The 24,593-nt window shown below is 43.4% G+C and overlaps 1 pseudogene; it reads left to right on the top strand.

The window, feature by feature from the left end:
• The first annotated feature begins 17,903 nt into the window (after nt 1-17,903).
• On the top strand, nt 17,904-19,514 carry LOC102265816 (small ribosomal subunit protein uS2 pseudogene; annotated as a pseudogene).
• The last annotated feature ends 5,079 nt before the right edge of the window (nt 19,515-24,593 follow it).

The following is a 24,593-nucleotide window of genomic DNA, read 5'->3' as shown; positions in this document are numbered from 1 at the left end:
AAGACAATAAGAAGGTCATAGTTCCACCTCACATGAGATAATCATCCTATGTAGAACTGGAACTGTACTAACCTTTCAAACAGGAGATGGCAGGAGTGAACATTGACATTGTAGGAATCAGTGAACTAAAATGGACTGGAATGGGTGAATTTAACTCAGATGACCATTATATCTACTACTGTGGGCAAGAATACCTTAGAAGAAATGGAGTAGCCATCATACTAAACCAAAAAGTCTGAAATGCAGTACTTGGATGCAATCTCAAAAACAGAATGATCTCTCTTCATTTCCAAGGCAAACCATTCAATATCACAGTAATCCAAGTCTGTGCCCTGACCAGTAATGCTGAAGTAGCTAGAGTTGAATGGTTCTATGAAGACCTACAAGACCTTTTAGAACTAACACCCAAAAAAGATGTCCTTTTCATTATAAGTGACTGGAATGCAAAAGTAGGAAGTCAAGAAACATGTGGAGTAACAGGCAAATTTGGCCTTGGAGTACAAAACGAAGCAAGGCAAAGGCTAATAGAATTATGCCAAGAGAACACACTGGTCATAGCAAACAATCTCTTCCAACAACACAAGAGAAGACTCTACACATGGACATCACCAGATGGTCAACACCAAAATCAGATTGATTATATTCTTTGCAGCCAAAGATGGAGAAGCTCTCTACAGTCAGCAAAAACAAGACCAGGAGCTGACTGCAGCTCAGATCATGAACTCCTTATTGTCACATTCAGACTTAAGTTGAAGAAAGTAGGGAAAACCACTATATCATTCAAGTATGACCTAAATCAAATCCCTTATGATTAAACAGTAGAAGTGAGAAATAGATTCAAGGAATTAGATCTGATAGAGCACCTGATGAACTATGGATGGAGGTTCATGACATTGTACAGGAAACAGGGATCAAGACCATCCCCAAGAAAAAGAAATGCAAAAAGGCAAAATGGTTGCCTGAGGAGGCCTTACAAATAACTGAAAAAAGAAGAGAAGCTAAAGGCAAAGGAGAAAAGGAAAGATATACCCATTTGAATGCCGAGTTCCAAAGAATATCAAGGAGAGATAAGAAAGCCTTCCTCATGATTAGTGCAAAGAAATAGAGGAAAATAATTGAATGGGAAAGACTAGAGATCTCTTCAAGAAAATTAGAGATACCAAGGGAATATTTCATGCAAAGATGGGCTCAATAAAGGACAGAAATGGTATGGACCTAACAGAAGCAGAAGATATTAAGAAGAGGTGGCAAAAATACACAGAAGAACTATACAAAAAAGATCTTCATGACCCAGATAATCATGATGATGTGGTTACTCAGCTAGAGCTAGACATTCTGGAATGTGAAGTCAAGTGGGGCTTAGGAAGCATCACTATGAACAAAGCTAGTGGAGGTGATGGAATTCCAGTTGAGCCACTCCAAATCCTGAAAGATGATGCTGTGAAAGGGCTGCACTCACTATGCCAGCAAATTTGGAAAACTCAGCCGTGGCCACAGGACTGGAAAAGATCACTTTTCATTCCAATCCCAAAGAAAGGCAATGCCAAAGAATGCTCAAACTACCACACAATTGCACTCATCTCACACGCTAGTAAAGTAATACTCAAAATTCTCCAAGCCAGGCTTCAGCAATATGTGAACAGTGAACTTCCTGATGTTCAAGCTGGTTTTAGAAAAGGCAGAGGAACCAGAGATCAAATTGCCAACATCCTCTGGATCATGGAAAAAGCAAGAGAGTTCCAGAAAAAACATCTATTTCTGTTTTATTGACTATGCCAAAGCCTTTGACTGTGTGGATCACAATCAACTGTGGAAAATTCTGAAAGAGATGGGAATACCAGAGCACCTGACCTGCCTCTTGAGAAACCTGTATGCAGGTCAGGAAGCAACAGTTAGAACTGGACATGGAACAACAGACTGGTTCCAAATAGGAAAAGGAGTACGTCAAGGCTGTATATTGTCACCCTGCTTATTTAACTTATATGCAGAGTACATCATGAGAAACGCTGGGCTGGAAGAAGCACAAGCTGGAATCAAGATTGCCGGGAGAAATATCAATAACCTGAGATATGCAGATGACACCACCCTTATGGCAGAAAGTGAAGAGGAATTCAAAAGCCTCTTGATGAAAGTGAAAGTGGAGAGTGAAAAAGTTGGCTTAAAGCTCAACATTCAGAAAATGAAGATCATGGCATCTGGTCCCATCACTTCATGGGAAATAGATGGGGAAACAGTGGAAACAGTGTCAGACTTTATTTTTTGGGGCTCCAAAATCACTGCAGATGGTGACTGCAGCCATGAAATTAAAAGATGCTTACTCTTTGGAAGGAAAGTTATGACCAACCTAGATAGCATATTGAAAAGCAGAGACATTACTTTGCCAACTAAGGTCTGTCTAGTCAAGGCTATGGTTTTTCCAGTGGTCATGTATGGATGTGAAAGTTGGACTGTGAAGAAAGCTGAGCGCTGAAGAATTGATGCTTTTGAATTGTGGTGTTGGAGAAGACTCTTGAGAGTCCCTTAGACTGCAAGGAGATCCAACCAGTCCGTCCTAAAGGAGATCAGTCCTGGTGTTCTTTGGAAGGAATGATGCTGAAGCTGAAACTCCAATATTTTGCGAAGAGTTGACTCATTGGAAAAGACTCTGATGCTGGGAAGGATTGGGGGCAGGAGGAGAAGGGGATGACAGAGGATGAGATGGATGGATGGCATCATTGACTCGATGGACGTGAGTCTGAGTGAACTCCGGGAGTTGGTGATGGACTGGGAGGCTTGGTGTGCTGCGATTCTTGGGGTCACAAAGAGTCAGACACGACTGAGCTTAGTACAGATTTTGTACTGGGAGCAGTGTTTGAACAAGCATCTGAGCACCCACTATAGTTGATATATAAAATTAATAATCACAACACATTTCCTTCCTTTAGATCTTTTCAGCACCACTATATTCCCAAACCAAACCAGAAAACTTGAAATGATCCTTTAGTCTGTCTCTTTGTCATCCTTCATAGTACATTGGTTGAAATCATAGATCTACCACTTACTAGCTATGTAACCTTAGGGAAGTTACCTAATGTCTCTGGGCCTCAGTCTCCTCATATGAAGAGACACTTAATAATACCTACCTAATATGTGTTTTTTTGAGATTTAAATTTGTTAATATTCAAAAAGCTTAAAAATATCTGTGCCATGCTTAGTCACTCAGTTGTGTCCAATTCTGCAACCCCAAGGATTGTAGCCTGCCAGACTCCTCTGTTCATGGAATTCTCCAGGCAAGAATACTGGAGTGGGTTGCCATGCCCTACTCCAGGGGATCCTCCCAACCCAGGGATCGAACCTAGGTCTCCAACATTTCAGGCAGAATCTTTACCAGCTGAGCCACCAGGGAAGCCCTAGAAATATCTAATACATAGTAAAAGGCTAAATGTTTATTAAATAAAATACATTTTTAAAAATAAATCCATGGGATTTCCCTGGTGGTCCAGTGACTAAGACTCCACACTTCCAATGCAGGGAGCCGGGGTTCAATCCCTGGTCAGGGAACTGGATCTCTCGTGCCACAACTAAGTGTTCTCATGCTACTGTGGCAACAACAACAAAATGATCACATTCTGCTGTGAAGATCAAAGATGCCAAGTGCTGCAACTAAGACCCCACGCAGCCCAATGAATAAAAAATATTTCTTAAAATAATCCACATGAAGACTATAGAACACCAAAGGAAAAAATCTTCAAAGCAGAGAAAAGAGAAATAGGCTATAAAAATTGACAGTTAAACAGATAACTGTTTACTCAAAGATAATAATAAACAACAGAACATAATGGAGTTCTATCTTCAATTTGCTGAGAGAAAAATAACTAGAATTATATAACAATAAAAATATTTTTCGGATACAAAGATTAAAAAAAGATGAACTAAATTAACTTTTGCTGTGGCTGCTAAGTCGCTTCAGTAGTGTCCGACTCTGTGCGACCCCATAGACGGCAGCCCATCAGGCTCCCCCTGGGATTCTCCAGGCAAGAACACTGGAGTGGGTTGCCATTTCCTTCTCCAGTGCATGAAAGTGAAAAGTGAAAGTGAAGTCACTCAGTCATGTCAGACTCTTAGCGACCCATGGACTGCAGCCCACCAGGCTCCTCGGTACATGGGATTTTCCAGGCAAGAGTGCTGGAGTGGGGTGCCATTGCCTTCTCCGAAATTAACTTTTAAGCAAACAAAAATCTAAAGGAGTCGACCACCAAAGATTATCACTAAAAAGAAATCTGGAGGATTCTTTAGAAAGAAGCAAAATTATTCCAGAAGAAATACCTGATACGTGAGAAAGAATAATGAGACAATAAAACAGTAAAAGTTGTGAGTAAATCTAAGCAATATTGACTATATAGTACAGTAATAATGATAATGCCTTATGAAATTTAAAAAGAAAATGATGATGGCATGACAATAGCAGAGAAAGTATGGAGCCTTAAGCTCTTTAGGGGAGAGGAGGGTAATTTGGAAGGAGGAGACATCGTTTAGAGGCTTCATAGTAAAAGGAAAGCAGGAGGAAATATCTGAATTTCAGTGGCCTCAGAAACTGAGAGTATCATAAAATCAGAAGCACGCCCCGGTGACGCCGCTCACACCTATCATTTGTCCAAGAGCCTGAGCTCCACAGTACCAACAGAAGAGGGCACTCTTGAACTAGGAGATGCAGTCAGACAGCCTCTCAGCCTGGGTTCCCACAGAAGCAGAGTTTGAGACCAGGGTTTGTATGCTTCTCAAGTGATCACAGGGACAGAAGTGAGGGACTAGCAGAGAGTCAAAGGAAGGAGGGAAAATCAAGCACTATCATGCTGGTTACTGCCATAGGCAACTTAGGGTTCAGTCTTTCTGGAGACCCCTCTATGGAGTCCTGTAGAATGCAGCATCGTCTGCCCTAGGGAAAGAAGGAGTGGATATTTCATCACTAGTTTAAATGTAATTTAATCCCACTGGTTGCTGTGGCAGCCATGGAAGTGTGCTGTTTGGATCTCCCTTCAAGAAAGAATTTGCCATGTTGTTGCAAGGAGGGCATTTTAGTCTAAGGCCTGAGCTGGAGTGCCCACAGGATCGGCCTTGGCTTTGGAGCCAGCTGTGTGCTGGGGTTCACTCACCCAGTGCATGAGTGAGCACAGTGGAGGTCCTAGGACTTTCCCATACACAGAGAATTTTTTCTTGTGGTGAGAATTTTTAATACTTCCTCTGTTAGCAACTGTCAAATACACATATTATTAACAACAGTAGCCATGCTGTATATTACCTCCCCTTGACTTATCTACTTTAAAACTGGAAGTTTGTATCTTTTGACTTTTTTCACTCATTTTGCCCAGCTCTGCACCCTCCTGCCTCTGGCAACCACCAATCTGTTCCCTGTATCCATGAGCTTTGTGTGTTTGGAGAGGGGAGGGGAATTCCACGTATAAGTGAGATTGTACAGTATTTGTCTTTCTCTGTCTTTTTTGACTTCACATAAAGCCTTCAAATTCCATCCTTGGTGTCACAAATGGCAATATTTCATTATTTTTTATGGCTAAACAATATAATTACATATACATTAACACAGGCTTCCCAGGTGGCGCAGTGGTAAAGAATCTGCCTGCTGATGCAGGAGACAAAAGAGATGTGGGTTCCATCCCTGGGTTGGGAAGTTCCCCTGGAGTAGGAAATGGCAACCCACTCCAGTATTCTTGCCTGGGAAAATCCCATGGACAGAGGAGCCTGGCAGGCTACAGTCCATGCGGTCACAAAGAGTCAGCACACACATACTCAGATTAATATACATAAATACACATTAATTTACATAATATATACAAATATTTTATCTATTCATCCACTTATGGACACATATGTTGTTTCCATATCATAGATATTATAAATAATGATGCATGAATATGGGGGTACGGAAATCTTTTCCAGTTAGGGTTTTCATTTTCTTCGAATAAGTTTCCAAAAGTGGAATTGCTGGATCATATGGTAGTTCTATTTTTAATTTTCTGAGGACACTCCATATAGTTTTCTACTGTGACTACACCAGTTTACCTTCCTAAACACCAACTGATTTTAGCTATAAGGCTTCAGCAGAAATTCTGAGACCATGATAAATGTCTAGTTCAAGACAAAAAGACATTCAACCTCTCTGCAGCATAGAAATGTAAGTTAAAGCAATAATGAAATATCATTTTTTACTCAAAAAGTTGGCAGAAATTAATAAGGGCAATAACAACAAATTTGGGGCAAGACTTGGAACAATCCTTCAGAGGGTTAATGAAAATGTGGCTACAATTTCTTTTCTTCTCTTCATTTGCAGAAAGTAAACCTTTGTACCTTGAAAATACTAATTACAGTTCATTGTGGGTTTTTTAATCAATATCTAACATGCAATATAACGAAGTTTTAATTTTTAAAGCCTAGTTTATCTTAAACCTTCAAGCTCAACCTACAAATCCATTTCTTCTATATAAATCCAATAGTTCAAAAGAATTATAAAAATTATTTCTACTGGCTCTTTGATTAATGTCAACTAACTTAAGTTTAACAGATTAAATCCTTCTTAAACATTTACTTATTTTATTTTTTAATTAATCACACTTCCTTAGACATTTGAAAATATAATCACAAAGTCAATATATTGAATTCTTACAGGCAATTGAAACTCCTGTCATGGCAGATTTAACAAGAACAAAATTATTCTCCACAATTGCGAGAATTGTACATTAATAAATCAATCTTGTAAATGTGGTGTGTCGGGTTCTCTTACCCATTTTCCAACATCATGAAACAGAAAAGCAAACAAAGCACATATAAAGCAGTAGAAAGATTTCAAGACTCATTATAAATCCCATACAATATAACCTACCAGAAAGAATTCTGCATCCAGTATTTCATTATCTCTATATTTATTTTATACCTGTCTAGGGTTATAAACTGCAAACTCAGTCAAAGGAAACAAAATTACAGTCTTTGTTGAATGATTCTATTCAAGCTGCCGGTTCAAAAGCTGACTAACTTGAGATGTGTCTGCACCCTCCTTCTCTGTTACTTGCTTACATGTCTCATTGCCCACTTTTTCTAGGGTACTGTGTTGGCTGGGAAGATCCCCTGGAGATGGAAATGGCAACCCACCACAGTATTCTTGCCTGGAAAATCCCATGGACAGAGGAGTCTGGAGGGTTACAGTCCTTGGAGTTGCAAAGAGTCTGACACGACTTAGTGACTGAGCACATGTTGGCATGGGGGGAGGTGATGAGCTTACATGGGGTGGTCATCCCAGCTAATGGGGCCCTATCCATATTCACAGGCTAGGGAGTTTACACATCCTCATAGGAGAGCCGACCCTCTCCTCCACATCAGAGGAAAAGTAAATGCCATGCTAGCCCATCCCTAGAGAATATGAAAGTGTTACTCGCTCAGTCGTGTCTAACTCTTGTGACCCCATGGACTGTGGCCTTCCAGGCTCCTCTGTCCATGGAATTCTCCAGACAAGAATACCGGAGTGGGCTGCCTTTCCCTTCTCCAGGGGATCTTTCCAACCCATGGATCGAACTTGGGTCTCCTACATTGCAGGCAGATTCTTTACCATGTGAGCCACCAGGGACACCATCCCTCAAGAATGCATCCTCCTATTTAGATCAACAAGCATCTGTGACAGGCTTTCTTCTCTGTGAAATTTGACTCGGTTTAAAAACAAGTCCTTCTGTAGTCAGCCAGGGAGTACCAGTGGTAACACTCTTGCTAATGAAGCTTTGGGCAACAAAACTCTTTCATTTCAAAGTTAGACATGTTTGAAACACAAATTTACATACATGTCCCACATAAATTATGTTGACTTATTACATAACTTGTCAGTTGTCCTCTTCTCCCTACCCTGTCCATCCCAGGCAGAGTCACAGATACCCTCCACTTGCCTTCATTTCTTCCTAATTTCCACAACACTCCCCTGCCTATCATGGGAGAACTAAGAGTATGTCTCATTGACATGGACCCAATACTTGGCCACCAGAGGTGAGCCTGCATAGGCCCAACTAGCAACCTGATCCTACTGCTTCCTAGCTGGTCTGTCCAGGGCCAGGCTTCTGTCTCCATTGTCAGCAAAACCCACCACTGAAACACTGAAACCCTCCCCTAGTCCCCAGCCTCCTCGGGTGGGATCTTACCCTCCTATATATGTTTCTTCAAGGGTGGTCCAGGATCACCTGAAGCAGAATGATCTGAGGCATTTGTTCAGATATAGAATCCCAGGCCACATGCTGAATCTCTGGGCGATAGACATAGCATGCTGCCAGTTTGAAAGGTGAATCTTCCACACACCAGGTTTTGAGCACCAAACCCTCGATCATCCTTGTCTCTGCCTTCCTTAGACCAATGGAGGTGGCATCTGACTCCCCACCATAAAAGGCCTGGACCTAGGATTCTATTGACCCTCTGACTGTGGGCATCACTTCTGACCAGCAAGATCCTAGCAGGCAAGGAGCCACTTACTGGGTATAATTCTCAACCAATTTTTCCTTAAATTCCAGCCTGCTCTGTATCCATGATTTGACTTATATTCTCACTTAATTTGACTTGGCTGCTTTTGGTTTTTATTTCATGATAATTTATTCCATAAGTACATCCCTTTTGACAACTTGAAATGGTAACGACACAGTTTAATTTCTCTCTTGGCTGAGTGAAGTTTCCGCCTCATTAGGACACTCTCTAAGGGGCCACCAATCACAGACTGGTGGGTTTCCGGCCAAAGAACTACTTCCTTCAGTTCGTTGTAGGACCGGAAGCCTGCACCTAATTGTGCAGCTGGGTTGTGATCAGCACTTCCAGGCAGAGAGATGGCCTCCTGTAGGAAAGGCAGTCAATTCTCTTAGGAAAATGGAGCTTTTATGTCTGAGCTGCAAAACGAACAGGCCAGTCAGCAGCTGGGACAATGGCCAGGCTCCTGGAGAGCAGGTGCAGGAAACCCATTTTTGGAGTGGCTCTGGGCAGCAATGCAAGGCCCATCTTCTGCCCCTTCTACACTGAAAAGCAGCACCCACATCCTTCCAGATGGGTCCTCAGCCCTGCCCTTAGCACTTGGCTCTGTGGGTTCTAAGCCCCAGGATCTTTCCCCCTGCTTTCCAGATGGACCCACACAAGTTATGGATGGCTTGCTGTGTTGCCTCTTCTTCTAAGCATGTTTGAATCTCCACGAGACACACAGAGCCATAGTGTGTCAGACCTTAACACAACCTGGTCTAGCTCCTTCTCTATGGACAAACAAATGAGCTCAAAGAAGAGTGCATGCTTAGTTGCTCAGTCGTGTCCGACTCTTGCAACTCCATGGACTGTAGCCTGCCAGGCTCCTCTGTCCATGGAATTCATCAGGCAAGAACACTGGAGTGGGTTGCCGTTATCTTCTCCAGGGGATCTTTCTGACCCAGGGATTGAAACTGCATCTCCCATGCTGGCAGGAGGGTTCTTTACCATTATGCCACCTGGGAAGAGAATCACCTGCAAAACACAGAGCAGGGGAAGGGGTGGAACCTGCATGTCAACTGTCGGAACCCTGCCCTCCTTCCAGAGCCTTCTCCATGCCTGCCTGCAGACGTACCTACATGGGACAGAAGAAGAGATGGTCCTCAAACACTACCCTACCTCTGTCTGCCCCCTGCTATCTCCAGCCTTAACCTCTCCTCTGCACCCCAGACTCACACATCCATCTGTCTACTTGGGTGTTCAACCAAACACATCCAAAACCAACTCAAAGCCCACCCCCTTCAACTTCCTCATTTCAGTTACTGACACATCTGTCCTTCTGGTTGCTTTAGTTAAAGAACTTGGAGTGCCCCTTGCTGTCTCTCTCACACTACATTCCATTCATCAGCCCATCCTGTCAACTCCACTTTCTGTCCAGGATCTGATCTCTTCTCACCGCCCACACAGTTCAACCAAGGTCCTAGGCAACATTTCCATCTGTCACAGTGGCTTCCTGAATGGTCTTCTGGTGTCTACACCTTTCCCAACCGAGCAGTCTACACTCCATGCAACAGCCAGGGTGAGCATGGGCCTACACCACCCTCTCTTACACCCTGCCCACAGCTCCCATCTCAAGGTAGAAGCCGTGGTTCTCACCAGAGCCCACAAGTCCTACAGGACACAGACACCTTCAGTTCCTCGTCCCCTCACATGGCTCCCCTTCCTCACTCTGCTCCTGCCCCCCCTTATTCCTTACACGCACAGCCTGCCCCAGGCTCCAGACCTTTGTTCACTCTTCCTCCTCCACCGACTCTCTCCCCAGATGTTTGCCACTCACTTCCCTCCTTCCTTCAGGCCCTGGTCAAATATCACCTCAAGAAAGAGGTCTTTGACCACCCCACATGAAATTGTAATGGTGCCCCTTTTCCACACTTCCTGTTCCTTTGCTCTCTTGTTCCCTGGAGCACTTACATGCGTGTGTGCTAAGTCACCTTCGTCGTGTCTGACTCTTTGAGACCCTAGGGCCCATAGTCCGCCAAGGCTCCACTGTCCATTGGATTATCCAGGCAAGAATACTGGAGTGGGTTGCCATGCCCTCCTGCAGGGGATCTTCCTGACCCAGGAATCAAGCCTGTGTCTCCTGCATCTCCTGCATTGCAGGTAGATTCTTTACCTGCTGAGCCAAGGGGGAAGCCCCTCCCCAGATCACTTACAATCTGATATATAGTTACCTGTTTATTCACATTTTTTATCACTCTATTCTAGAACACAAGCTCCATGATGGTGGGGAATTTGCTCTATTCACTGTTGAATCCCCAACATGTAGAGCAGTGCCTGGCACTTAGTTGGTGCTCGATTAACATTGGCTGAATGAATGGGTGAATGGGTGATTCTTGTGGCAAATGCTCTGTGAGGCATTTTAGGTTCACACCTCACTTCATCCTTACATACCTGTGTCATTATCTTCATTGCACCAAAGAGGAAATAAATGCTCAGAAGAGTTCCCAGAACTCATGGCTGGTAAATGGTAGTCAGGATTTGAACTCAGTTCTAAAGGGTTCAAAGCCCTTGCTGTTCACATAAAACCAGACCAAAGGAATCAAACATATCACCCTTCTTAGAAAGATTTGCACTTTAAATGACATGGGATGGAGGATATGGTGAAATACTGAATCCCTATTGGTGAGATTTCATCCACTCTAGCATTAGACCTTCTCCAACCCCTCAAGCCATTCACCTAGGTGCCCCCACTATGTCTGCAGCAGGCAGCTCCACAAGGTACCTCTTTATGCAGCCAGCTTGGGAGAGCATCCCCAACAAGAGCTGTCATTGTTAGCTTGCTGTGCTAACTCTGTCTCACTTGCAGCTAGACACTTACATCTTAACCAGAACAGTAGTGCCGATGGATGAGACATCTCTCCAGGGCTGCTCTAGAATTGTGATAGAATCAGCAATCCCACTTTTGCCCACCTCTCCTCCCCTTGAGTGGCCTCAGGACCACCCCTCATCTTTGTTGAAGTGCCCTTCTCCTGCCATTCACGTCCACAGCCTTTCTTTCATTTCATATACATGATGCCCACAGTTGCCTTCTTCACTCTCGTGGACTCAAACATTCACACAGAACTGTTCCCCCATACTCAGCTTCAGATGGGAAGAACTGAGGGCTCTGGAGGGTAGTTGGGTACAGCACTACAGGTTTGGGGAACACCTTGAAGAAGCTGATAATGTCCGGAAAGGAAGGGGTAGTTTTGAGAAACAGTACATTGGCTAGTGGGTCTGCATTGTGGATGAGTGTGGAGAAGGCTGGGAGTGGAGGAGCTACAAAGGTCAGCTACAAAGCTCAAAGCTACAGCTACGAAGGTCAGGTGGGCAGGCAGTGGAGGAGGCGGAGTGAGGCATGGTCCTGGATCCTAAGCACAGAGCAGAGCTTTAAGGGTGCTTCAGCATGGTCCTCCACAATCCTCCTTCCCCTACCCTGGATGAATCAATTCCTGGCCAGTGATGTTTCAGAAAGCCACCCAGTCAAACTTTTTGGTTTTGCTTGATAGCCGGATTCTTGCCTCCAACTGAGGTGTGAATATATGGAATTTCACCTGCTGGGCAGCCTCTATTCCACATGCCTTCTCACCTCCCAGGACTCCCAGGCTCTCTCCTGTCTCCTGCTCCTCCACCCCAGTGAAGATCTCACAGATTGCTGGTAGCTGAGGAATCCCAGCATCACCACCTGCCAGTTGAGGAGCATAACCTCTCTAAGACCTCAGTCTCCTCTGTGTGGAACAGGAAATTCACCTCTTCTGGCCATTAAGGAAAAGAGTGAATTCAATGTGAAGAAAATGAGGTTTTCTCTCAGGACGAAGAGAGCTGGAAAGAAAGTTATTTCCATCCTAACCATTAGGAAAAGCTGGATAAGCTATAAAATTATACCTTTTATAGAGCTCACAAGTGATCTGTGTTAACAAGGCAACTAGGTAAACCAAATTCTGAGGAGGAAGAAGTCCACTGAAGGCAAGGTGGGATGCACACAGTGCCTCTCCTTTGGCAGAGCCTGGGAGAATGAGGAGGCTGCTAAGCAAACAATTAAAAAGTAAACTAAGAGCTTAACACACTCTTGGAGGCCAAGCGTGGGTCAGCACATCAGTTTGGAATAGTGGGGGCCATAGACACCAGGAGAGCTCACGTCACTTGTAAGTGCTTCTTTCTGAGCCTCTCCTGGGTGCCCACAGCAAGAATGGAGGCAGGGCAGCAGATTGATGAGTCTCCTCTGACACAGGAGGGAAGAAGGTAATGAGGGCTGAGTGGGACAGGCTCAAAGCCCTGCTTGCTTCTTTGGATCCTTTTCTCCTATGAAGCAAAAGCCTTAAGCTAGTGAGGAAGAGAGAGTGCACCCTCTAGATGCATAGCTTCTGGGAGAAGAGGAGGAGTAAAACCCATGTTTCTTGGGAGAATATAGGAAACTCTCCCCCAGGAAATAGGCAAAGAACCATCACTGCTAGAAGAGTAGGAGTAAAAATCTTCTACCCCCAGGGACAGCAAGAGAGATCTTGGGTCCAGAATTCTACACTGATGCCAAGAAAACTGCATGACTGGAAAGAGATAGATCAATGGAACAAAATAGAGAGCCCAAAAGTTGACCATATGAATACAGTCAACTGGTATTTGACAAAGGATCAAAGGCAATACACTAGAGCAAACAATCTCTTCAACAAATGGCCCTGAAACAACTGGACATCCACTTGCAAAAAAGATGAATCTACACACATCACCCTTCACAAAGATGGACTCAAATGGGTTAAAGACCTCAATGTAAAACACAAAATTATAAACTCCTGGAAGATAACAGGAGAAAACCTAGACGACTGGGATACGGTGAGGACTTAGACACAACAACAAGGGCTCAATCCATGAAAGAAATAATTGATAAGCTGGACTTTATTTTAAAACTTCTGCTCTGTGAAAGATAAGGTCAAGGTAATGAAAACACAAGCCACAGACTGGAGGAAAATGTTTGCAAAAGGCATATCTGATAAAGGACTGTTACTCAAAATATACAAAAACTAGTAAAAGTCAACAATAAGAAAACAAAAAACCCACTAGAAAATTGGCCAAAGACACTTCAGCACTGCCATGCAGATGGCTAAAAAGTATATGTAAAGATGCTCTACCTTATATATCATTTAGGAGATGCAAATTGAAACAAGACACCACCACACACCTGTGAGAATGGCCACAGTCCAGAACTCTGACAACACCAAATGCTGTGGAGGATGCGGAGCCACAGGAACTCTCATATATTACTTGTGGGAATGGAAAATGGTACAGTCACTTTGGAAGACAATGTGGCAATTCCTCATGAAACTAAACATACTCTTACTATATGATCCAATAATTGTGCTCCTTGGTATTTACTTGGAGTTAAAAATATATGCCTATACAAAAACCTGAACACAGATGTTGATTCATAATTGCGAAAACTTGGAAACAACCAAGGTGTTCTTCAGTAGGTGAGTGGATAAACTGTGGTAAATCCAGACAATGGAATATTACCCTATACTAATAAGAAATGATCTATCAAGCCATGAAAAGATCTGTGGGAACCATAAAGGTATATTATTAAGTGAAATAGACCAATCTAAAAGAGTTATGTCTGTATATAGTTGTATGATTCCAACTATATGACATTTTGGGAAAGGTAAAACTATAGACAGTAAAATAACCCGTGGATGTCAAGAGTTGGGGAGGGATAAATAGTCGGTGCACCAAGCACTGTTAGGGCAGTGAGAATACTCTGTATGATGTCATAACAATAAATACATGTCACTGTGAGAGTACGTGTTAGTCACTCAGTTGTGTCTGACTCTTTGTGACCCCAGGGACTGTAGCCTGCCAGGCTCCTCTGTCCCTGGAGTTTTCTAGGCAAGAATACTGGAGTGGGTATCCATTCTCTTCTCCAGGGGATCTTCCTGACCCAGGGATTGAATCCAGGTCTCCTGCATTGCAGGCTGATTCTTTGCTTCAGTCTAAGCCACCAGGGAAGCCCACATGTCACTGTACACTTGTCCAAATATTTGTTGAAATTTGCAACACCAAGAGTGATTCCTAAAGTAAGCTATGGACTTTGGGTAATGATGATGTGGCACTGTAGATTCATCAGTTATAACAAAACCGATCACTCTGGTACAGGATATTGATAACAGGGAAGACTAAGCATGTATGGTATACATACATAGAATACATGGGACATCTCCATACCTTCTTCTTTATCTTCCTATGAATTTATAACTGCTCTAAAAGACAGTCTTTAAAAAAAAGTAATGAATTAATTAATAATGGATATAAAATGAAATCATGAAGAAATAATTAACACAAATGAAAGCAGGAAAAGAAAAAAAGCGAAAAGAACAAATCAAACAGAAAACGGCTAGCAACCCGGTAGATATAAAGCCAACCACATCAATAATTAAATTACTTGTAAATCACCCAGTTCTATTTATACTTTTAACTAAGATGAAATAACAGTGACCAGGTTTATCCTCCTGCCTGAAATTTTAAAACTTGACAAAACGATGTTTGAGACATTTCACATGAGGCGACAGAGAATAGTGATCCCTGATAGACAGGGAACAAACAAGGTGAGGCCTATGATTACCCAGGCTTACTTCCTTGGCCTACTGTGGTTAGGAAAGGCAAACCCAGAAAGCCCCAGAACAGCACATGAGATAAGGAGCCACTGCACTGAATGTCCAGAAAAACTAGGCTAGAGTTTATCACAGAGAGTATCAGAGAGGAGAGGTCTGCACAGAGATGCTCAGAGAGTCCCTTTAAAGACTTGTGCAATGGTGATGAGTGCATTGATGTGAGGAGAGTATCGAGACTAAGGAAAGGATCACTCACAAGGAGGAGAGGGAAAAGTACCTGGCACTCACACTAGCTACAGAGAGTGCCCGTTCCTGCGTCATAACCCGTGGGGTTATGTTCGCTACCCCATGTTGGGTAGTGTACTCAGAAATGTCTTCCTTGGTGTTGGGAAGCAACTAGCTTAAACATGACCCTGGTCCAACATAAAGTGTTTTAAAATGAGGACCTAAAAGGATTAAACAACTTCCAAGTAATTCTCACTGCATCCCAAAGCAATGCTTAGGAATATTTAAAGGAATACAAAACTATCTAACATTCAACAAGACAATTCACAATGTCTAGTATCCAGTAAAAAAAGTATTAGACATTCACTTTTTTATATGAAAAAATCAAATTAAAAATATATATTCTATTTATTATGAGAAATATATTCTACATGAAAGATATTTTCAGAGATTTATTCATATATTCAACAAACTTTTTTTATTTTTTCATCATTTAGATTTCAATTTCCATGATCTCATTTTAGATGTTACTCCTAATATTTATTTTTATTTTTTTAAATGTATTTACTTTTAATTGAAGTATAATTGCTTTAAAATATTGTGTTTGTTTCTGCCATACATCAGCATGAATCAGTCATAGGTATACATATGTCCTCTCCCTGTTGAACCTCCCTCCCTTCTCCCACCTCCCACCCCATAGGCATCCAGGGCAGAAAAATATAATGACAGAGAATTGATACAGATGTTAAATTTAGCTGACAAGAACATTAAAATAGTGATTATAACTGAATTTCATAGTTTCAAAAATTTAAGTAGAAACATGGATAATATAAAAGAGACATGAATAAAACTTTAAGGATGAAAACCAAAAAATGAAAAAGTATGCTGGATAGGATTAACAACAGATTATACATTGCACATTAGAGGTTAACAAATTTGGATAGTTTCTAATGCTATGAGTTCACCCATAAAGCTATGAGTTCACATGAGTTTTTTTGAGTTCACTAATCTTTGTTCCAACAATGTCTAATCTTTTGTTAATCCTGTTAATTCTAGTTGGTATATTTTTTATTTCAGACATTATAGTTTTCATCTCTAGAAGCTCAACTTGAATTTCTTTTAAAGCTTCCATTTCTCTTGTTATCATGCTTAATTCCCCCCTCCGAGATTTTTAAAATTAATTTTTATTGTGGTATATTTAATTGTTGTGTTAGTTTCTGCTATCCAAAGTGAATCAGTTATGTGTATACATATATCCACTCTCTTTTAGATTCTATTCCCATATAGGTCATTACAGAATATTGAAAAGTCCCTATGCTGTACAGTGCGTTTTTATTAGTTATTAATATCCATTTTATTTATAGTAGTGTGTTTACATAAATCCCAATCTCCCAATTTATCTCTCTCCTCCCCTTTAATCCTTGATAACTGTAAGTTTTCTTTCTATGTCTGTGATTCTACTTCTGCTTTGTAAATAGTTTCATTTGTACTATTTTTTTAGATTCCACATGCAAGTGATATTATACTATATTTGTCTTTGTCTGACTTACTCCACTCAGTATGACAATCTTTAAGTCCATTTAAGTCCCTGCAAATGGCATTATTTCATTCTTTTTTACAGCTGAGTAATATTCCATTGTATACATACATAGTACATATATATGCTATATGTGTGTATGTATAGTATATATGTCAGAGAAGGCGATGGCACCCCACTCCAGTACTCTTGCCTGGAAAATCCCATGGACGGAGGAGCCTGGTGGGCTGCAGTCCATGGGGTCGTTAAGAGTCGGACACGACTGAGCGACTTCACTTTCACTTTTCACTTTCGTGCATTGGAGAAGGAAATGGCAACCCACTCCAGTGTTCTTGCCTACAGAATCCCAGGGACAGGGGGGCCTGGTGGGCTGCTGTCCATGGGGTTGCACAGAGTCGGACACGACTGAAGCGACTTAGCAGCAGTAGCAGCAGCATATATATGTATTACCTCTTCTTTTTCCATTCCTCTGTTGATGGACATTTAAGTTGCGTCTGTGTCCTGGCTGTTGTAAATGGTGCTACAGTGAACACTGTGGTACATGTGTCTTTTCAAATTATAGTTTTCTCTGGATAGATACCCAGGAGTGGGATTGCTAGATCATATGGTAGCTCTATATCTAGTTTTTTAAAGAAACTTCATACTGTTTTACATAATAGATGTGCCACCCCTAGCTTTTTGAATTACTGTTTTGAAGAGGTTTTGTTTGTTCTACTGATTCTATCATCTGTGTCAGTTGATATATTTCAAATAATAGATTTCCCTCCTCTTTATGAGCAACATTCCTCTGCTTCTTTATATGTTTGGTAATTTTTACAGGATCCCAGTTATTGTACTTTACTGGATGCTGCATATTTGTGTATTTCATAATACTCTTGACCTTTGTTTGGAACACAAAACACTTGGAAACACTTTGAGGCTTTCAGGTCTTGCTTTTAAGCTTTGTTTGGCACAACCAGAGCAGCATTTAATCCAGGGTGTTTTTTCTCCCCCGCTACTGAGGCAAGACCAGTCCAATTACACCACCCAGTACTTTATAGGTTATGCGGTTTGCCAGCCTGCATAACAGGTACTATTATGACCGATTGGTCATAACAGGTACTATTTACTGTGTGACTCTAGTATTGCCCCCTTTAATCGATTCAAGGGATTCTTTCCTCACACACGTGCACTCAACAGAACTTAACCGAATACTCAAGGGAAGCCTCTATTTTTCTAGAGTTCTCTTTACCTGTATCTTTCTCATCTCTGTTACTCTGCCTCCTTAAACCCTAGCTCTCTCTCTTCAGTGCAGGAAGCCCACTAGGCTCTGGTTCCATCTTCCCTGTGCCACGGCCTGAAAACTCTCTTTAGGCAGCAAGTTAGGGCAACAGTGGGGATTACCCAGCTGGTCTCCTTCATCTCAGGGATCTGTCTTCTGTTACATGATCCAACTTCTTGAAATCTGTTGTTTCATGTATTTTATCAGAATTTATAGTTACTTTATATGGGAGCATAAATCCAGACCTGTTAATCTACCTTGGACCTGGTGTTTTAAAAAAGCATTTAAAACAAAACATATGTTTGAAATTTTATTACTGAACTTAAAATGTCAAAATAATTTTTAAATTCAGAACTTAAAGTTTTTACACTCAAAAAAAAAAAATATTATATCATGGAATTTACAATGTGTTTTTCAACTTTTCACATAGCTGAAAAACACATAACTCAAGTAACACTGCCAAGGAAGTTTTTTCTTTAGAGGGAAAGGTAGGGCCTGTCTGCACTACTCAGACAGGGATCCATCCGGCATTGTTCAGCATTTCCATAATAACTTAAAGGGAGTCCTTGATGTCCTGTAAATAAAGAAGAAGGATGGCCTCAAATTCCTTGCAGCAGAAACTCACTTAGGTAGCATTAACCTTGACTTACAAATTGAACAGTACATCTACAAAAGGAATCTCTGTGGCACCTACAACATAAAACTGGAGAGAACTTGGGAAAAACTTCTGTTGGCAGCTCTCATCATCATTGCCATTGAAAACCTGGCCGATGTCAGGGTCATATTCCCCAGGAACACTGGCCAGAGAGTTGTGCAGAAGTCTGCTGCCGTCACTGGAGCCTCTCTTACTGTGAGCACTGCACTCCTGAACCTGCACTAACCAGAGCCAGGCAGCCCTCAGGGAGCCAAGACTACCAGTGGTTACTGACCCCAGAGCTGACACCAGCCTCTCACAGACTCTCCTCTGCATTATGCGGACATTGCCATCCTGTGAAGCAACAAGTGAGCCCACTCAGTGGGTCTGATGTGCTGGGTGCTGGCCCGGGAAGTTCTGGGCATACATGGCACCACCTCCTGTAAACACCCATCAGAAATTATCCCTGATCTCTGCTTTTAAGGGATCCTGAAGAGATTGAAAAGGAAGAGCAGGCTCAGCTGAAAAGGCTGTGACCAGGGAGAGATTTCAGGTGAGTGGACTGCTCCAGCTCCCAAGGTCACTACTACTCAACCTGAGTCCAGACTGGCCTGAAGGCACAGGGGCCCTGGGTGCCTATTCAGCTATTCCCTACTTAAAAGCAGAGTGCTTAGCCCACCACTGAGGACTGGCTTTGCAGCTCCCACTTCTCAGGCCACTGAATGGATACAACCAACCACTAAGTGGTCTATAGTTTGATCTTCCATAAACTCTAAAAAACAGAAACAGGTTGATAGAAAATAAACAGCTTCTTACACATAAATAGGTAGATAGATAAAAGATAGACGATGAGAAAGTTTGACTTCCCTGGTGGCTCAGACAGTAAAGAATCTGCCTGCAGTATGAGAGACCCGGGTTTGATCCCTGGATTGGAAAGATCCCCTAGAGAAGGAAATGGCAGCCCATTCTAGTATTCTTGCCTGGAGAATTCCATGGACAGAGGAGACTTGTGGGCTATAATCCATGGGGTCGCAAAGAGTCAGACACGACTGAGGGACTAACACTTGATTTCATTCAAAAGGAAAGGTGGAAGGAAAGAAAAGTGTGCAGTGATCATTAATCAGACAAGGGAAGAAGGAATAAAGAAACAGCAAGAAAAAAATCTGTCTTCATCATCTATGACTAGTGCAGTGGGAAAGCCTGGCTGGGATCCAGAAGGCCTGGATTTAGCCTCTGTGATCTTGGAAATGCCACTTTAAACTGTTTGAGTTTTTGTAAAATATCTAACTTATAGAATTGCCAGGAAAAAACTATTAAATAATAGACTTACATGACTATTACAATGCCTACCACACAATAAAAAAGCAAAATAAACATTAATTCCTTCTCTCTGCCTGATCATTTATATGGTTCACAAATAAGCACAGTTACAGTAGAGATCCAGCTTTAAAATGTAGGTTTTATTACTATTCAGGTATAATAAGGCCAACAGATAAAGGGACAATTACCTTTGGGAAGGTAATTCCAAGAGGAAGGGGTACCCTACACCATGCACAGTCACACAGAGAAGCACCAGGGTCAGTCAGGAGGTAGGGAGAGTGGGAGGAACACATGGGCAGGAGCCTTTATTTTCTTGTGAAAAGGAACAAGCGAGGCAGGGTAAGCAGGCTTAGGATGGCTAGTTTGAATAATTTCAGCAGCATCTGGGATGCTGGAGCTGTCTCTACTTGTCCAGTACCCTACCCTGGGGTAATTAGGGCCGATGGATAGTGGTCCTGAGTGTGAGAGCCAGATAAGGCAGGAGGCTGGGTACGAGCTCTGGATGGGTTGCTTTGCCTATAAGGAACATTGCTTGTGAGTTAATGGTGACCCACTCCAGTACTCTTGCCTGGAAAATCCCATGGAGGGAGGAGGAGCCTGGTAGGCTGCAGTCCATGGGGTCATGAAGAGCTGGCTTAACTACTAGGAATTAGCTAGCCCTGAGGCGGGCAGGCTCTCCTGGGGCAGCAAGGCCCCCAGATGTCAAAGCATCAGAAATGCAGACAATAAAAAGGCATGATTAGCTCAAACCCTGATCACTAAGATGGATTAATGTTGCTGTCTTTTGATGACTCGATGAGGCCCTCCCCTTCTGCAGCAACCATGGAGACGGTTCTTGACTTGCAGGGAGTGGATCCGGCTGTGGGCCAGAAGCCGAGGGGGCCTCTTCCTTACACGCCTGTGTCTCCTCAGAAAGAATGAGCCCAGGCCAGCAGCAACAGAGGCTGGTTCACCTTCAGGAAACAATGCCACCTGGTGTCAGTCCAAGTAATTAGCTTAACGCGGTGCGTGAGATGTTATTCAAGTGCTTCTCATAAATAGGTAATGAATTACTGATGATGACACCCCAGATTAAAAACAACAGTGCAGAAGAAACTACCAGTCCCCAGAAGGCACGATTAGCCAGCCCATCCCTGTCCACCGTTGGCCTTGAGTGCGATCCTTTGCACTGCCCGGCAAGTAGAATCCCCTTGGGAATGCTTAGAAGGCCCAAGGTCATGTGCACGGACTGGTGTCTTTATCGGGCTCTCTGCCCCTGACTTCTCTCCTTTCCACTGATAACCAATGAAAAGGAGGGGCTGACTGAAGCCTGGGCAGCATCCTGCTTCTGGAATCTGAGTTCTACCTGACATTGAGCTGTCTCCCAGGCCCCCAGGTGATGAGAGCCACTGGGCCTGGGAGAGGGCTGCCCATCCCCAGGCCTGAGAGCAGCATCAGTGCCGACACCTAGCCCCACTGGGGTGTTAGTGCACTTGTCCCAGGGATCTTGGCTGCTCCTTTAGGTCCCCCTGGGCCTGATCACTTTATATGGAGCACATTTGCTTCCTTGTCCACAGATTACAATCCCAAGCCCCCCCAAAGCTATTTAATAGAAACTCCCACCATTTCCTCTCCTTTTTCAAGTCTCTATTTAGACTATTTAGACATCCCACACTCACCTCAAACAACTCTTGAATATAACAATTCTTAGACGTGGAAGAGACTGTAGAGAAGACAATGTTGGGGTCCCTTAGAGGCCGTTAGAGTCGGTTTGTCCATCCAAATGGTTTGCACGAAGTAGGGAATGTACATTTTCTGTGATTTCCATCTCAGACACTATCAGACACTCCAAGGGCTCCTGAGAAGCTGTCAGATACACCTCTCTCTAGCTCGACTCCCTCTCCTGGCCTCCCAGGCTCCGTCAGAGCCTCTTGCTTCCTACAAAACGCCCTTGAACCATCCACAGTCACCTCCGACTCATCTCTGTCTGCGCCTTTCCAAAGCTGGTCCTTCCACCCATCTCCTAAGTTACCCCTCCCTTCTTAAATTTTTAAATTTAAGATTTCTTCTCCCTGGTCTATAAACAGGCTTCAGGGTTTTCTGTGTTGAAACAAGACAACAGTGACCCATCTCCTGCACATGTCCCTGTCATGTCTCGCTGCCTCACACATTCTGCCTGTTTCTACCCACCTCTTGCTGTTCTCTCTGCTGTACTGTCAACCACGTGTAATCTCTGAGAGCCATATTCATTGTCAGTAGCTGATCTCCTCCAGAGTTGTAAACGCGCACTGCCGAGATGTGGCATTGCTGATGGATTAAAGGTGGGGGGTCTGTGGTCAGCCCATCTGAGGTCAAAGCCTGGCCCCACCTGTCAGCAGCTTCATGATGTCCTGCCACCCTTTCTATGCCTGAGCTTCCTTTGTAAAACGCAGATGATATAATCCCTAAAACATGGGTTGCAGTGAAGGATGAATCAAAACCTGTAAAATACCTAGCACAGGGTTGGTATTTAATAAATGCTTCACAAAGTGACCTGTTATTGTTTGTACCTGCACCTCCCAAAGGCACTTGCCCTCAACTTACCTGAAACTGAACTTGCTTTTTCTCCTGGAACTTCTTCCACTCTGTTCCCCATTTATGATTGATACATGCCTACAAAGGCTGCAATAACTCAGGCCCAATTGTCACATCAAGTTTCCTTTATCTCTCCTAAAGGGTCCCTCTGCCTTCACTTTTTCCCCAGAAAGCCACTCTCCAAACCATGAAGTCAACTCATCTTATTCGTCTCTGTGAAAACCTTCAATCAATGGCTCCCTATTGCCTCCCGAATAAAATCCACAGTTTTAAGCCCACCATATAAAGCCCTGAGAGCTCTGGACTCTGCCTCTCTTTTCCAGGTCGTGCCACCCGCCCCCACCCGTCCCAACCCTGCTTCCTCCCTTCTGCTCTCCCCTGGCCAAATTGCCCACAGTCCTCTGAGGAGCTCTGCTGCTTCAATGCTTCCTTCCTGTCCTCCCTGACACCAGCAGCATTTCACTGCCTCATCCCTCCAGACCTGCAGCTCCCAGCAGGCCTCCTGGGCCACCCTGCCCCAACTCTGCTTCGGTGCACCAGTCTCTGCACCTCCACCAGACTCGGCTTCCTGGATACACTCTGTCACACTTCTGTGCCTGTGCCCAGAATGCTTCCTCCCTCTTTATCTGTCAAATACTCATCCTTCAAGGTCTGCTCCCAGGGTCACGGCTGGGTGAAGCGACGCAACGGCTTCTATAGGCTGCTCAGGTCCTGGTCCCAGTGCTCTCCTCTTCCACCTCAAGCCTCTGCTGAAGCTGCAGTCTCGCCCAGCAGCCCAAGATCCTCTGGGACAGTGAGGTGCACATGGCGCCCCCACCCCCATGCCTCATCCAACTTTGTTCTCTCCTGAGCCCTTGCTAAACCATCTGACATGATATACATGCTGCTTGTCTGTCCCTCCCCCCTGCTTTTAGAATATAAACTCCACCAGGTCAGAAGCTTTGGTCTATGTTGATGTATCCCCAGAGCCTAGAATAGTGACTGGCACAAAGTAAGAGCTCAATAAAGATTTGTTGACTAAATCGTTAAGTCACAGATCAAAGATACATTATCTACTTTTGTATCCCCAATATCTCATACATTGCCTGCCTCTAGGAGGTACTAAGTATGTGTTTTTGAATGAATGGATGGATGGATGAATACTTTATTATGTTACTAGCCCGTTTTTGGAGAAGGCAATGGCACCCCACTCCAGTACTCTTGCCTAGAAAATCCCATGGACAGAGGAGCCTGGTAGGCTGCAGTCCACGAGGTCGCTAAGAGTCAGACACGACTGAGCAACTTCACTTTCACTTTTCACTTTCATGCATTGGAGAAGGAAATGGCAACCCACTCCAGTGTTCTTGCCTGGAGAATCCCAGGGATGGCGGAGCCTGGTGGGCTGCCGCCTACGGGGTCACACAGAGTCGGACACGACTGAAGCGACTTAGCAGCAGCAGCCTGTTTTTAAAAGTTCAGACACTAGAGTTGGATTTGAAGTTCTCAAACTTCTAATCCTAGTCACTCAATGTTGAATCCTCCATGTCTCAGCACAAGCCCTTATCTTAAGTTTAACTGCTCTGCTCATGCCTTTGACTGTATCTCCACACCACTGCCCAGACTCCAAACAGAAATACTATTTACTCATTTATTCAAATCAGATTTTTTAAGCGAGCGCTTGAGATAAACCAATCACTGTTGCAGCTACTGTCCTCCACTTATGCTCATTCTACTTCTTTCTTCCCTCTTTTCCATTTTTTCTTTCTTTGACCTCATGGACAATTTGACCCTGACCATTCAGACTCTCCTCGTGGGCACTAATAACCCATGGTTTTTGGCTGCAGCATGTGGGATCTAGTTCCATGACCAGGGATCAAACCCACACTACTTGCATTGGCAAGGAGGAGTCTTAACCACTGGACCACCAGGGAAGTCTTTTAATATCTCTTATTTTAACACCTCATCACTGACATTCAGTTCAGTTCA

The sequence above is a fragment of the Bos mutus genome, chromosome 3 (assembly GCF_027580195.1).
Source record: "Bos mutus isolate GX-2022 chromosome 3, NWIPB_WYAK_1.1, whole genome shotgun sequence".
NCBI lineage: Eukaryota > Metazoa > Chordata > Mammalia > Artiodactyla > Bovidae > Bos > Bos mutus.
This window is presented reverse-complemented; position numbering and strand designations above follow the sequence as displayed.